This window comes from Protopterus annectens, chromosome 1.part0 (genome assembly GCF_019279795.1).
Source record: "Protopterus annectens isolate FY-2018-M chromosome 1.part0, PAN1.0, whole genome shotgun sequence".
Lineage (NCBI taxonomy): Eukaryota > Metazoa > Chordata > Ceratodontiformes > Protopteridae > Protopterus > Protopterus annectens.
This window is the reverse complement of record NC_056725.1, coordinates 1,869,695,794-1,869,708,140: the sequence shown is the minus strand read 5'-3', so window position 1 is coordinate 1,869,708,140 and position 12,347 is coordinate 1,869,695,794. Positions and strand designations below refer to the sequence as shown.

The window sequence follows — 12,347 nt, the reverse complement described above, 5'->3', positions numbered from 1 at the left end:
TTCACAATATCAAATACCCTTAGCTCCCTTAAAACAACACAAAATATAGTCAAACATTACTATACATATGACAATCAGGACTAAATGACAGTGGGGAGCTGGGTGGGAATACAGATGAATAAAATAAGTGAAAAAGTCCCTCTGCCTTCTCATTCTGTGAACTGAGGGGGTGGAGCTAGGAACTAAACCTTCTATTTATGGGGTAAAATAAAACATTTCAGAGCTTTATTGGAAAGGCTCACCCAGACTCTGCTACACTTTGCTGTGAGGGAAAGGTTGGTTTTCTTTTTATTTGTTGTATTTTGTATTAGTTTACTGCCTTTTTATATTTAGAGTGCTGTGATTTGTTTTCTTTACCTTGTGTTTTGCTTAATGCTGCGGTGGTATGGCGGTAGCGTTGTTACCTCACAGCAAGAGGTTCTCCTGTTTGATTCTCGGCTTGGCCTGGGAGTGCCTTCTGTGTGGAGTCAGCATGTCCTCCCCACGATTGGTTAGCGTTCGAAAGGGTTTACTATCATAAATTCGAAAGTAAAAATAAATAATGTCTTTATTTTCGAATTTATGCATCGAAAATGAACATTTTCGAATAATAGTAAACTCGAAAACAAGGGTGTATTGTCGAAAATGTAAACTGCGACATTTACGGCGATACACAGCACGACCACCCTTCCCATAATCACCTACCTACCTAACCGAACACACAGTTATGCAGGGCTGCGCTGCACCTTTCTGAGGGGCTATGCCCCCCACACCCCCCTAACTTAATATTCCAACTCCGACATCGCACTACAGTGAAGAAAGGGATGCATTTCCCTAACCGCACTGTACCGCGATCCCCTCCCATGACCGAAAGTTAGAATTGCGAATGCACAGTTCATTCGCAATGCAAACCTTCGCTCATGTCACCTGCCGTAATATGAAGTATTCGAACAACTGATGTTCGAATACTTCATAGCCGTGCAACTGCACATCGTCATAATGATAGCAAACCGTTCGAAAGACATGCGTGCATAAATGGGTGTGCCTTTGTTGAAGGTTGAGCGTCGAGCTGGCACCTCGGCGTTTCGTAAAAATCTACTGCCAATCATTAGCAGACTGGAGTTCCGCTGTGGCGACGCCTTACCGGGAAAAAGCTGAAAGACAAACAACAACAACCTTGTGTTTTGCTTGTGTTCTGCTTTTAACTGCATATTAAAACTTCAAAAGACACCACAGCTCTGTCACTTGTGAGTCAGGCAGAAAATTTTCCCCACTCCCCCACCTTGTCACTGTTGTGTTCTTAAATACCACTGTCTTTCTAGTTGCCTGCCTCTTATGTTAATTTGACCATATATCTCATTTCCTCTCTGCTTTCACTGGCTTGTGTGAGTAAGTACAAAATTATCATTCCGTGAAACCACTCCCCTTCAACTATTTAAATTTATTGGCCATTCTGCTGTATTCCATAGTACTGGAATACAAAAGTGATCACCCCCTTTCAATCTATCTTGCTGTTTTAAAAATAGTGACTCTCCACTAAAACTTAACTTTTTAGACAGGTAAAACTTAAGTTACCTACTTTCACATCTAACTTCTCTACTGCACACTGCAGTGTTTAGGGTAAACCATTTTTTTTTTCATCTTACCTTTAAGCATCCCTGTGACTAGCACTTGCTAATACCTGCTGGAAAGCACTAGGAAGCCTTAAACTGATACAAGCATTCAACTCTCCTTATTAATGAGAAATTAATCAGAGGCACTAAACAGCCTATAATTGCAAAGTACCTTGCTAAGGTAAGGGGAAACAGCTCCTCTACTTTTCAAAAAAAAGCACCAAACCAGGCATGTCCAAGGGTCAGCTTCCATTGATTTCTCCTGTCTACTTGGTGAATCTGGGCATACTGGGGCAATGCAGCAATTGCCTCATGTACACAAACAACCCTCTCCTCCTACCACCCAACACTACAACCTGTGAGAGATGCACTTACATAGCCAAACTAGAAGCAAATCTCACCCCACCCAAGATTGTGCTAGACAGTTAAGAGGAGAAAGTTAACACCCACACTACACCTCAAGCAACACATAGCCCTTCTAAACTCACACCACCAACACCCACACATAGCAACACTAAATCCACATATGCGGAGACCTTTAACTGTAACCTGCCCAAGCAACAAGGACCTCCGAAGCTGAAACGCAAACAAACACCAATCACAACCAAAGTGTCACATAGCTCACAAGACCAGTGTGCCACCCAGCAACAGCCGCTAAGGCAAGACAACGTACCTAACACTTTAGTCATAGGTGACATTATAGTCAGGCACACTGATGTCCCATTCACCAGGCTGAAAAATGAGAAAATTACAGTGAGCTGCCTGTCGGGTGCCAGGATCCACCACATAACTCTTGCACTCAAGTCACTCCATAACAAGTACAAATATGACTCTGTCATTGTCCATGTTGGAGTGAATGACTTGAGACGTACCTCTCTGGACTACATGAAAAGAGACATGGAAGAACTCTCGGATCATGTGGCCCAGGCAGGTATGACCCTAGCCCTGAGTAGCATCCTGCCTTCTCCCAGAATGATACCAAAATATAAGGACAAAATGATTGACTTCAACAATTGGCTAAACTTCTGGTGTCATTCAAAGGGGATCCAGTATCTGTCTGCCTGGGTGGACATGATCGACAGACCACGATGCTTTGCCAGAGATGGTCTGCACCTGTCCCCCCTGGGATTCAGGTTACTGGCTAAGGCTCTTGCGACCCCTATAGTGCCTTTTTTAGGCAACGTTCAAAGGACAAAACCACCACTGTAACAGGTACAAGCATGCAAAATCTGAAGGTAATGCTACTCAATGCTAGAAGTCTAAACCTCAAAATGCACTCTCTCGAGGCATTCTTAAAAATGGAGAACATCGATATTTGTGCAGTAACTGAGACCTGGTTCAAGGCTCCAGACAGCACCCCTGCAATACCAGGATACAACTCTTACCACACTTTTCGGCCACCAAACCAGGATCGAAACACTAACGGTGGAGGAGTGTCCATATTCACCAAGGATATTCACACCACCAGGTTAGTTGCCCAACACAATGCTTCTGAAATTCTCCAGGTGCAACTAACACTAGGTAAGACTGCAATCCAAATTGTAGCTTACTACAGATCCCCCACCATGCCACAAGATTCTCACTACACCTTCTCAAACATACTGGAAAATATTAATATACAACCAAACACCCTAATACTGGGTGATTTCAACTACCCTGCCATTAACTGGGAAAACAACTCGTCTACCAACACCTTTGCCCAACGGTTCTTGGAATTCATAAATTCCAATGCCCTGGATCAACTAATCCATAGTCCCACCAGGGGCTCCAATATCCGAGACCTGGACATTACCAACATGGGAAATCGATGCTCCACACCTATGGTCACCCCCTTGTTGGTCAGGTCAGACCATAAGCTAATCACCCTTAACATCAACATCCCACCCCCACTCCCCAGTAAGGAAACCTCCATAAAAAACTTCTCCAAAGCCAACTTCATGCTACTCAAGTCAGAAGTTACTTCATGACACCCATGCAGATGGGAACTGAAAGTTCGACTGCTGAGTCCTACACTAAGGCACTGTATGAGCACATCCACTTATGCATGAATCGTGCCATCCCAAATAGAACCAAGAAGCTCCCTCCGAAAAAAAAGAAGCCAATCTGGTGGTCCCCTGCCATACACAAACTTTACAACAAAAGGAAGAAACTGTTGCAGAAAAGAGGGCAATCCCAGGATGCAAAAAACTTCCTTACCAGCCTCAGTAAGAAGCTGAGATCCCTCATAAAATCTTCCAAAGCTAGTTACGAAAATAAAATTGCCAAAGATTCCAAAGACAACCACAAAGCATTCTATAACTATGTCACGAATCTAAATGGCAATGCTCAGATCTGCTCTGAGCTACAACAGAATGGCATTAAATATACTGATCCCAAGGATATTGCCAATATTCTGGCAGATCGATTCAGTGCCAACTTCACCCCCTAAATGGTCCATCTCAATACCGGAAGACTGCCAAATTCCGGTAATAACAGCCACACAGGTAAAAAACGCACTGTCCAAAGCTAAGAATACAGCATCCATGGGACCACATGACATCCCGGGCTGTGTACTACATGAACTACAAAGTGAACTAGCACCTCACCTAAGTGTCATGTTTAATTATACCCTCACCTCAGGCTTCGTGCCCACTGACTGGCGCACAGCTACAGTTATCCCACTCCACAAGGAGGGAGCCACCTTGGATCCCGGGAACTACCACTCCATCAGTCTGACGAGCCTGATCTGCAAGGCCATGGAACGTATTATCATGGAACTTATAAACAAAGACATTGGCAACCTTAAAACATTGGACCCCACCCGGTTTGAGTTTGTGAAGGGCCGATCTTGTCTCCTGAACCTGACTGACTTCTTCGAATCAGTCTCCAGAGCCGTGGACGAAGGTAAGGCAGTCCACACAGCCTATCTGGACCTCGACAAGGCTTTTTACAACATCCCCCACTCTGGAATCATAGATAAACTTACTAAGCTGGGCATTAATCCCTATATCACTCGATGGGTTGCCAACTGGCTTACTGACAGAACCCACACTGTAAAAGTAGCTGACTTCAAATCCAGCTCCAGACAAGTGGAGTACCTCAGGGTTCAGTCCTGAGACCTCTCTTGTTTGGCATGTACTTCTCTAAAATACAGGCCAACACTAAGGGACTCTGGCTAACAAAGTTCGCAGATGACTGCAAACTGGGAGCCATTATTGAATCCTCAAATGATGTGGATACTCTACAAAAGGGCCTTACAGAAACAGATGCTTGGTGCCAGAGCCATGGGCTCAAGCTCAATGCCAAGAAATGTATAGTTATCCCCTTTGGGAAAAAACATGTACCCGTGAATTACCACATAGGTGGCAGTACACTAAACACTGAAAGTGTGATAAGAGACTTAGGGACACAGGTGGACAGTGGTCTCACCTTCAATAACCACATCGCCACAACAGTCAGGAAATCCTTCTATGTGGCACACCTCATCACTAAGGGCTTTTCATCCAGAAAAAAGGAGGTCATTGTCACACTGTACTCATCTCTCATTAGACCCATTATAGAATACAAAGCCCCATTTGGTATGTACCTCTCAAGACATCTGCAACAACTGGAAAGGCTGCAGAAATACCTCACTAAAAGAATCACAGGCCTAAAGCAGATGCCCTATGCTGACCGTCTTAAAAAACTCCAGCTATACTCTGTCGCATATCATCTACTCCGAGGCGATCTCTGCTTAACATACAAGGTCATGTCAAACCCAGAGCTGCTGGACATGCTACACTTAAAGAAATCCCAATCCCTCAGAGCCATATGTTCCAGGGATCTAAACTTTGTCATCACAACAAACAAAACATGCTGGAGGGATAGATTCCTAATCCAGAGACTCCCCAGACTCTGGAATAGACTGCCCATACATGTCAAGCAGAGCGCCTCTTTGGCCCTCTTCAAAAGGAACCTTGATGATTGGATGGGAGAAAGGAAATTCACCCCGGGGATCACGTCAGTTGCCCTGCTAGACAGGGGTCCAGGGAAGTAAATAGTGTGGGAAGAAATAGCCAGGGAATTGTTATGGCTAGGCTTGTATAGGCCCTAGGGCTGCTAGCCTAGTACCAACCTATGAACCTATTCTGTTATTTTCTTAAACTTTGGAAAGTCATTGCAAATTCTGGTTATACTTTAACTGTTCAAAGTTTTTAGACAAAAATGGAATAGCTTCCTCGTAAAGTAACAAAGAACCAAAACAAATGTGAAGTAATATGATGCACTTGTCTTACTACACAAAAAAGCAGCAAAGATCAGACGCCTGGCTATGTACAATGAAAGAGACCTGTTATAGAAATCTGTTAATGTACTAGCCAACAGGGTTGTAGGTCGAATTAACTTTTTTTTTTTTTTTTTTTTTTTTTTTACAGAATGGAGTCTCTGAATGAAATGAACTACTCAAAACTGTATCAAACTAATAAGGAAAAAGAGGATAAGTTATGTATTCCCCATAATGTTCCATCTGAGTTCTTGTTCTTCATTTGTCTTCAACCTGTGGGTTACCGGATCCGGCACGGATCCAACTCAGCCGCATATCCAGCATCTGATATGAGCTCCAAGCTCCTCCCCTATCCATAATGCCCGTCTCCTTCCTCCCTTCAGATCGAGTTTGCTGCCTAACCTAGCATCCATACCCGACTCAACACCTTGTCCCATACTAAATGTCTGTATAAGCAAGAAAGGGAAAGTAAGAGGCACCCAGGTGGTGACCACATCCTCTACCCGCCAGACCACCACACAGTCTATGCAAGGCAGGGGGATGGAGGGAGGGAACAGTTGAAGACAAATGAAGAGCAACAACTCAGATGGAAAGTTATGGTGAGTGCATAACTTCTTTATCTGAAGTTGTTGTCTTCAACCTGTGGGACAGAATCCCCTCATGGAAGGATATTCTGAAGCACGATGGAGCTAAAGGACACCCTGTTCCTGGATACGATGTCCAACTTATAATGCAAAATGAAGGTATGTGATGAAGCCCAAGTAGCCGCAGAGCACATGTCATCTAATGAAACTCTGGACCAAAATACAGTTGAAGTAGCCATAGATCTAGTGGAATGTGTCTTCACATGACTTGGTGGGGCTAAAACCCTAGCAGAATACGCCAATGTCATACACTGTGAAATCCAATGGGCAATGGTGACCTTCGATACTGGTTTCCCCAAGAAGGGTTTAGAGTATGAAATGAAGAGTTGGTCAAACTTATGAATAGATTTAGTCTTGTGCAGGTAAAAATGTAATTGTCTATGCACATCCAACAAATGCAATTTGTACTCTCCTTTATTTTGAAAATTTGGGAAAAAGGCCGGGAGATTAATCACCTGATTAATATTGGACTCTGAAGCTACCTTAGAAAGAAAGGATGGATTAGTACGCAAGGATACCCTATCCTTATGAAAAATCATATAAGGAGGCTTGACCGACAAAGCTTGAAGCTCCAAAACCCTCCTGGCAGAAGTAATGGCAACCAAGAAGGCTGTCTTCCAGAACAAAAATTTCAGGCCCGCAGTGGCCGCAGGCTTAAAGGGGGAATAAACTAGAACTTGCAGAACTAATATAAGATCCCATGGTGGCGCAGGATCCTTCACTGTGGGCCGAAGAAGAAAGGTGCCTTTTAAGAAGACTTTGCAAAGCTTAGTAGATGCTAAGGAAGCCATGTTATCACCTACATGAAAATTGGAGATCGCTGCTAATTGGACCTTGACCATAGATGAATTGGCACCTTGCTGAAAGATCCCTGCCAAAAATTCTAAAACCGCAGAAACTGGGGCAGTGAAAGGATCTAGGGCATGCTTGTGAAGCTCAGATCGAAAAACATCTCCATTTGCTGGAGTACACCCTTTTGGTGGAAGACTTATGAGCTGCCACCAGGATCCTTTTGACAAGGTGAAGATAAGTGGGGAGTCCTGAATATCATGGGAACTGAAGCAGCCAAGCAGTGAGCTTCAGACTTTCCAGGTATGGATGGAGAATCCATGAAGGATGAGAAATGAGATCCGGAACTAGATCCAACGTCCATGGTGGAGCCACCAGGTAAGACCACAGAGAGGGGAACCAGACTTGGCTAGGCCAGACTGGGGCAATGAGGATAACTAAGCACCCAGCCTGTGAGCTTTCTGAAAAAAATTTGGTATTAATGGAAAAGGATGTTAAGCATACAGAAGACCAGGGGGCCAAGCATGAATCAGAGCATCTCAGAGGCTTCCCTCGGTGGGGGGTTCAGAGCGAAAAACTCACTGCAGTTTGCAATGGAAGGATAGGTGAAGAGATCACAACAAGGCTGACTCCACTTGAGAAAGATCTGTTTCGCTACTGAAGGATTCAGAGACTACTTGTAAGGCATCAGAATAGACCTGCTGAGCCTGTCCGCTAGAATGTTAGACCTCCCTGGAATGTGCATTGCCACCAGAAAAAAGCCGGTGGAGATCACCCACTCCCACACACTCATAGCTTCGGGACATAGGGAATAAGACCTGGCTCCCCCCTGCTTGCTGATGTACCAGACCACAGACATATTGTCCTGTCTGGATAGCAATCATCCCTGGGGGAAGATGGGCATGGAGAGCTTGCAACGCTAGAAGCACAGCCCTCATCTCCAGGATGTTGATATCCAATCTGGTCTCGTAAGGGGACCACGTGCCTTAGACTGTCATTTCCAGGCAGTCCTCCCCCACTCTAGCAGGGAGGCATCCGTGTTCACTGTGGCCAAAGGGGAAGGGCGAAGAAAACAGCAACCCCAAACAAGATCTGGAGAATGAATCCACCACATAACAGAGTCCCTGCGCACCCGAGAGACTCAAATGGGGTGTGACAACAGAAGATCTAACATGGACCATTGAACCGTGAAGGTCTACTGAAGAACCCACATGTGAAGACACGCCATGGGTAAAAGACTGATCGTGGCCATCATGGACCCCAATGCCCTTAATACCATTTCCGCTGTCAGTGACTGAGCTTGCAAAATACAAAGGACATGTAGCTTCAGAGACTGTACTCTCTCCAAGGTAAGAAAGACTTTAGTTTGAATCATGTCTAGTCATGCCCCAATGAAATCTAATATTTGAATCGGGACCAGTGATGACTTGCTGAGAATGATGGTAATGCCCAACTGCCGGACTAAGAGAAGAAAGAAATCCCTCGCTTGGCAGAGCTGATGCCTGGAAGGGGCAGCCAGGAGCCAATCGTCCAGGTAGGAGAAGACCTGTATACCCTGGAGTCTCAGGAGAGCCGCAACCACTGCCATCACTTTGGTGAACACCCTGGGGGCTGTGGTGAGATCAAAGGAAAGTGCTCTGAACTGGTAATGACTGGCTCCCAGCCGGAAGTGAGAAACCTCAGAGAGCACCTGTCCATTTTGATGTGATAGTACGCATCTTGAAGGTTGATTAAGCACATCCAATCTCTCTTCTGCAGGAAGGGCAGGATAGATTGCAAGGTGACCATCCAGAATTTCATCTTGGCCACTGACAGGTTCAAGATGGAGAGATCCAGAATGGGTATCAAGTCCCCCATCTTCTTTGGCACTAAAAAGAACATGGAATAAATGCCTAATCTGGACTGGTCTGGGGGGACAAGTTGGATGACTCGCTTTTCTAGCAGTAGCAGCTTTACAATTTCCAGTGCTGCATCCTCCCTTTGCATGGGTGTAACGTCCGGGAGGTGTCTGGGTGGTGGAGGTGGCTTGAGAAAAGGGACTGAATAGTCTCTGGATATAATTTGATCTTCCGTGATGGACTCCTAGGCCATTGGGTGTAGTGAGAGGCGACCCCTGACTGTCTCCAGAGACAAGCAGCTGGGCAACCCTTCAAGGTTGCTGTGTGGGTCTCTCTGAGAAAGGCTTTTAAGACCCTTGATTTCTTGGCCCTCCCTCTGTCGCTAGGGTGGCATCTATCAAATCCCCCTCTGCCACTGGGGGAAGGCGAGTCCTAAGTGTCCTGGCAACAGCTCTGAGATTTCCAGAACAACATCTTCTTGGCCCCTCGCTGATTCCTAGAGAAGGTTCATTAAGGGGCCAAAAGTGGATCCCGATGGCAGACAGTCTCTTCTCATCCTTCTCACTCTGAACTAAGGTGTCATGTACCGACTTCCCAAAAAGGATGGAACTGTCATAAGGGGCATTTGTAAAAAATGCCTTAAAGGGTTCCAAAAATGCACAGAGCTGGAGCCAGGTGGGGCGCCTGATAGCAACTCCTGTACCGGCAGCTCCAGTGGCACGCTTGGTTGCATGGGAGAGGAGACACACAGAGGTGTTAGTAATAGATGTCAGGGTGGCCATTCGAGAGGAGAACAATTTCTTGTCCTCTGCAGACATGGACCCAGGGGTGAACTCAGCAATCTCTTTGACTAGGTTTCGTTGCAGCCTAATCACGTGTGCCAAATAATTAAGCACACACACAGAAAACATCGCTGAAGCGTAACCCACTTCCCAAAACGGTCCATTATCCTGGACTCTCGGTCAGGAGGATGAACCGTAGAGCTCTCCTGAGTGAGCTCCTTCTTAGTGGTGGTTGCCACCACCATGGCATCAACCAGGGATCCCTTGGTCCAACAGGTCCTGTCCGAAGGGGCACTCAAAATTTTGTCCAGGCGTTTGTGAATGGACTCCACCATGTCTGGTTCTTTCCACTCCCGAGATGTAATAAGATCCACAGGAGGGGACACTCAGGAAGTAGAGGGTCCTGCGCCAAATGCCTCCAGGAACACCAATTTGTCTGGGTTAGGTTTTTGGGCAGAAAACCCCCCATGCTGGTGTAGGATTTCCATGATGTCTCCAAAGGAGACATCCTTGGGGGTGACTGGGGGGGAACCTTCCCCTTCCTCCAAATCGGTGTCTTCAATGATGGACTCCAGTGGGGAGTTCAAGTGCCTCCTTTTGCATGTACATTTGTGAAGAACCTCCTTAGTGGGGGTTTCTGGGGAGGACTCGCCATCTCGCTGCTCCCAAGCGGGAGCACCCTGGGGCAAAGAGGCAGCAGGCTGTCCCTGAGATGGCAGGATGGCTGTGTCTGTGCCAGAACAGAGGGAGCTGGGGCAGACTCCAAAGACAAGATTGTCATGGGTCTCAATGGGATCGAGAGGACCCTCTCCACCACGTCGAAAGCCAAAGGGGAACGGACCTCCTGAGAAGGGACAATGGAAGGAGCTGTAACCCTCTGACCCAACAGAGGAGCCAGAGCCGAGCCTCCAGGCACCAAGATTCCAAAGGGGAGGCTCTGCTCAGAAAAACTCGGAGCCGATGCCATCCCCTTGGATTCAGCACCAAGGCTACGATTCCGAGAGCAGGACGTATCCCAGCTAGTCAGATCTGACCTGCTCAAGGCCATGGCCGGCATCGAAGTACAAGGTACCATCGGAGCTGACCCCCCCCCCCCCGATGTAGTGTGTGTGAAACTGAAGGTCAGACTGGAGAAGAAGCAATAGGGATGAACACAGATTGCATGCCCCCTGCTCCAGAGGGAGAGGGGGCAGGCAAGACTCTCATCTGTAACTGAGTGCAGATAAACTTCCACATCATTCTATCTATCTCAGCTTCAGAAAGACTGCAGGTTGAGCGGGAAGAAGAGGCCACTGACACCAGCCTAGAGGCGCGGTGAGGGGAAGCCTGTGCTGGTGACCGGGTCCAAAGCTCCTCCAGCTCGAGAGAGCACCAAGGGGAACGGAGCCGGGGGGACTGGGGGGGTCCACCCTCGGAACTGACCTTACTTTTGCTGGAAGGCCCGCTGAGAACAAGCGATCTGGGGATCGCTTCCTGGCCCTGTCCTTGGACTTAGAGGATGTGTCTCCATCCCCGGACCTCTTGGTGGGAGTTTGAGTCTCAGAGGCTGAGGAGGAGATAGAAGCAGAAGAGGCCTGGACCCTGATGGAAGGAGGGTGAGAGGGCCCTTCAAAATTAACTTATTCCTCCTGTCCATCAGTGCCCAGGGATTAAACCCAGCACAGATAGAACAGGTTGTCTCCAAGAGGGCAGCCCCAAGACATTCAACGCACAGAGTGTGGCCATCAGCTGGAGAGAGCTTGTGGTCACACTCTGTGCATTTTCGGAAGCCTGGTTTGGGGGTTTCAGCCATACTCCCAACCAAAAGGCGCACACAAGAGACCACACACACGCAGAAAGAAGGTTTTTTTGGAACCGACACCAGACAGCAAGAGGGGAGGTAGAAAATAGAAAAGGGGGAAAAAGTTTAAGAAAAGGAGGGTCAGAAAGACAGAAAAAAGTCACTTACCCTCAAAACTGTAGCCTAGAGCATGGATCACGATGCGGACATGAACAGCGGCAAACGAGATCTGAAGGGAGGAAGGAGACAGAGGCATATGGGTAGGGGAGGAGCTTAGAGCTCAGATCAGATGCTGGATATGTGGCCGAGTCGGATCCTTGCCGGATCTGGTAACCCACAGGTTGAAGACCAAATGAAGACAACAACTTCAGATGAGGTGTTTTCTGTAGGTGCAAAGCCATTAAAGATACCACATCCTAGACCTCTTAAATATTTTAATCAACTACAAGGTCCCCAGAGTTTGCGGGTAAAGAAGACATCCCCACTGACAGCAACCTAGAGTTTTGTAGAAAATTTTGATTGATCTTATCTTTTGACCAAAACACAGTTGAGCAAGTGAAGTCCTCTACTAGTAAACCAAAGCACTTACACAACTAAGGGGAGAAATAGGAAACACTGTCATAGCAGTCTTGTATACACATACTTCCAACAACAGAAGAATGAAATATGGATTTCAGTTATA

At 46.6% G+C, this 12,347-nt stretch overlaps 1 protein-coding gene across 1 annotated transcript in view; it reads right to left on the bottom strand.

Annotated features, from left to right (window-relative positions):
* The window catches only part of CPLANE1 (ciliogenesis and planar polarity effector 1), a 4,248,669-nt gene that overhangs the window by 177,095 nt on the left and 4,059,227 nt on the right, over positions 1–12,347 (bottom strand). The window lies entirely within an intron of this gene.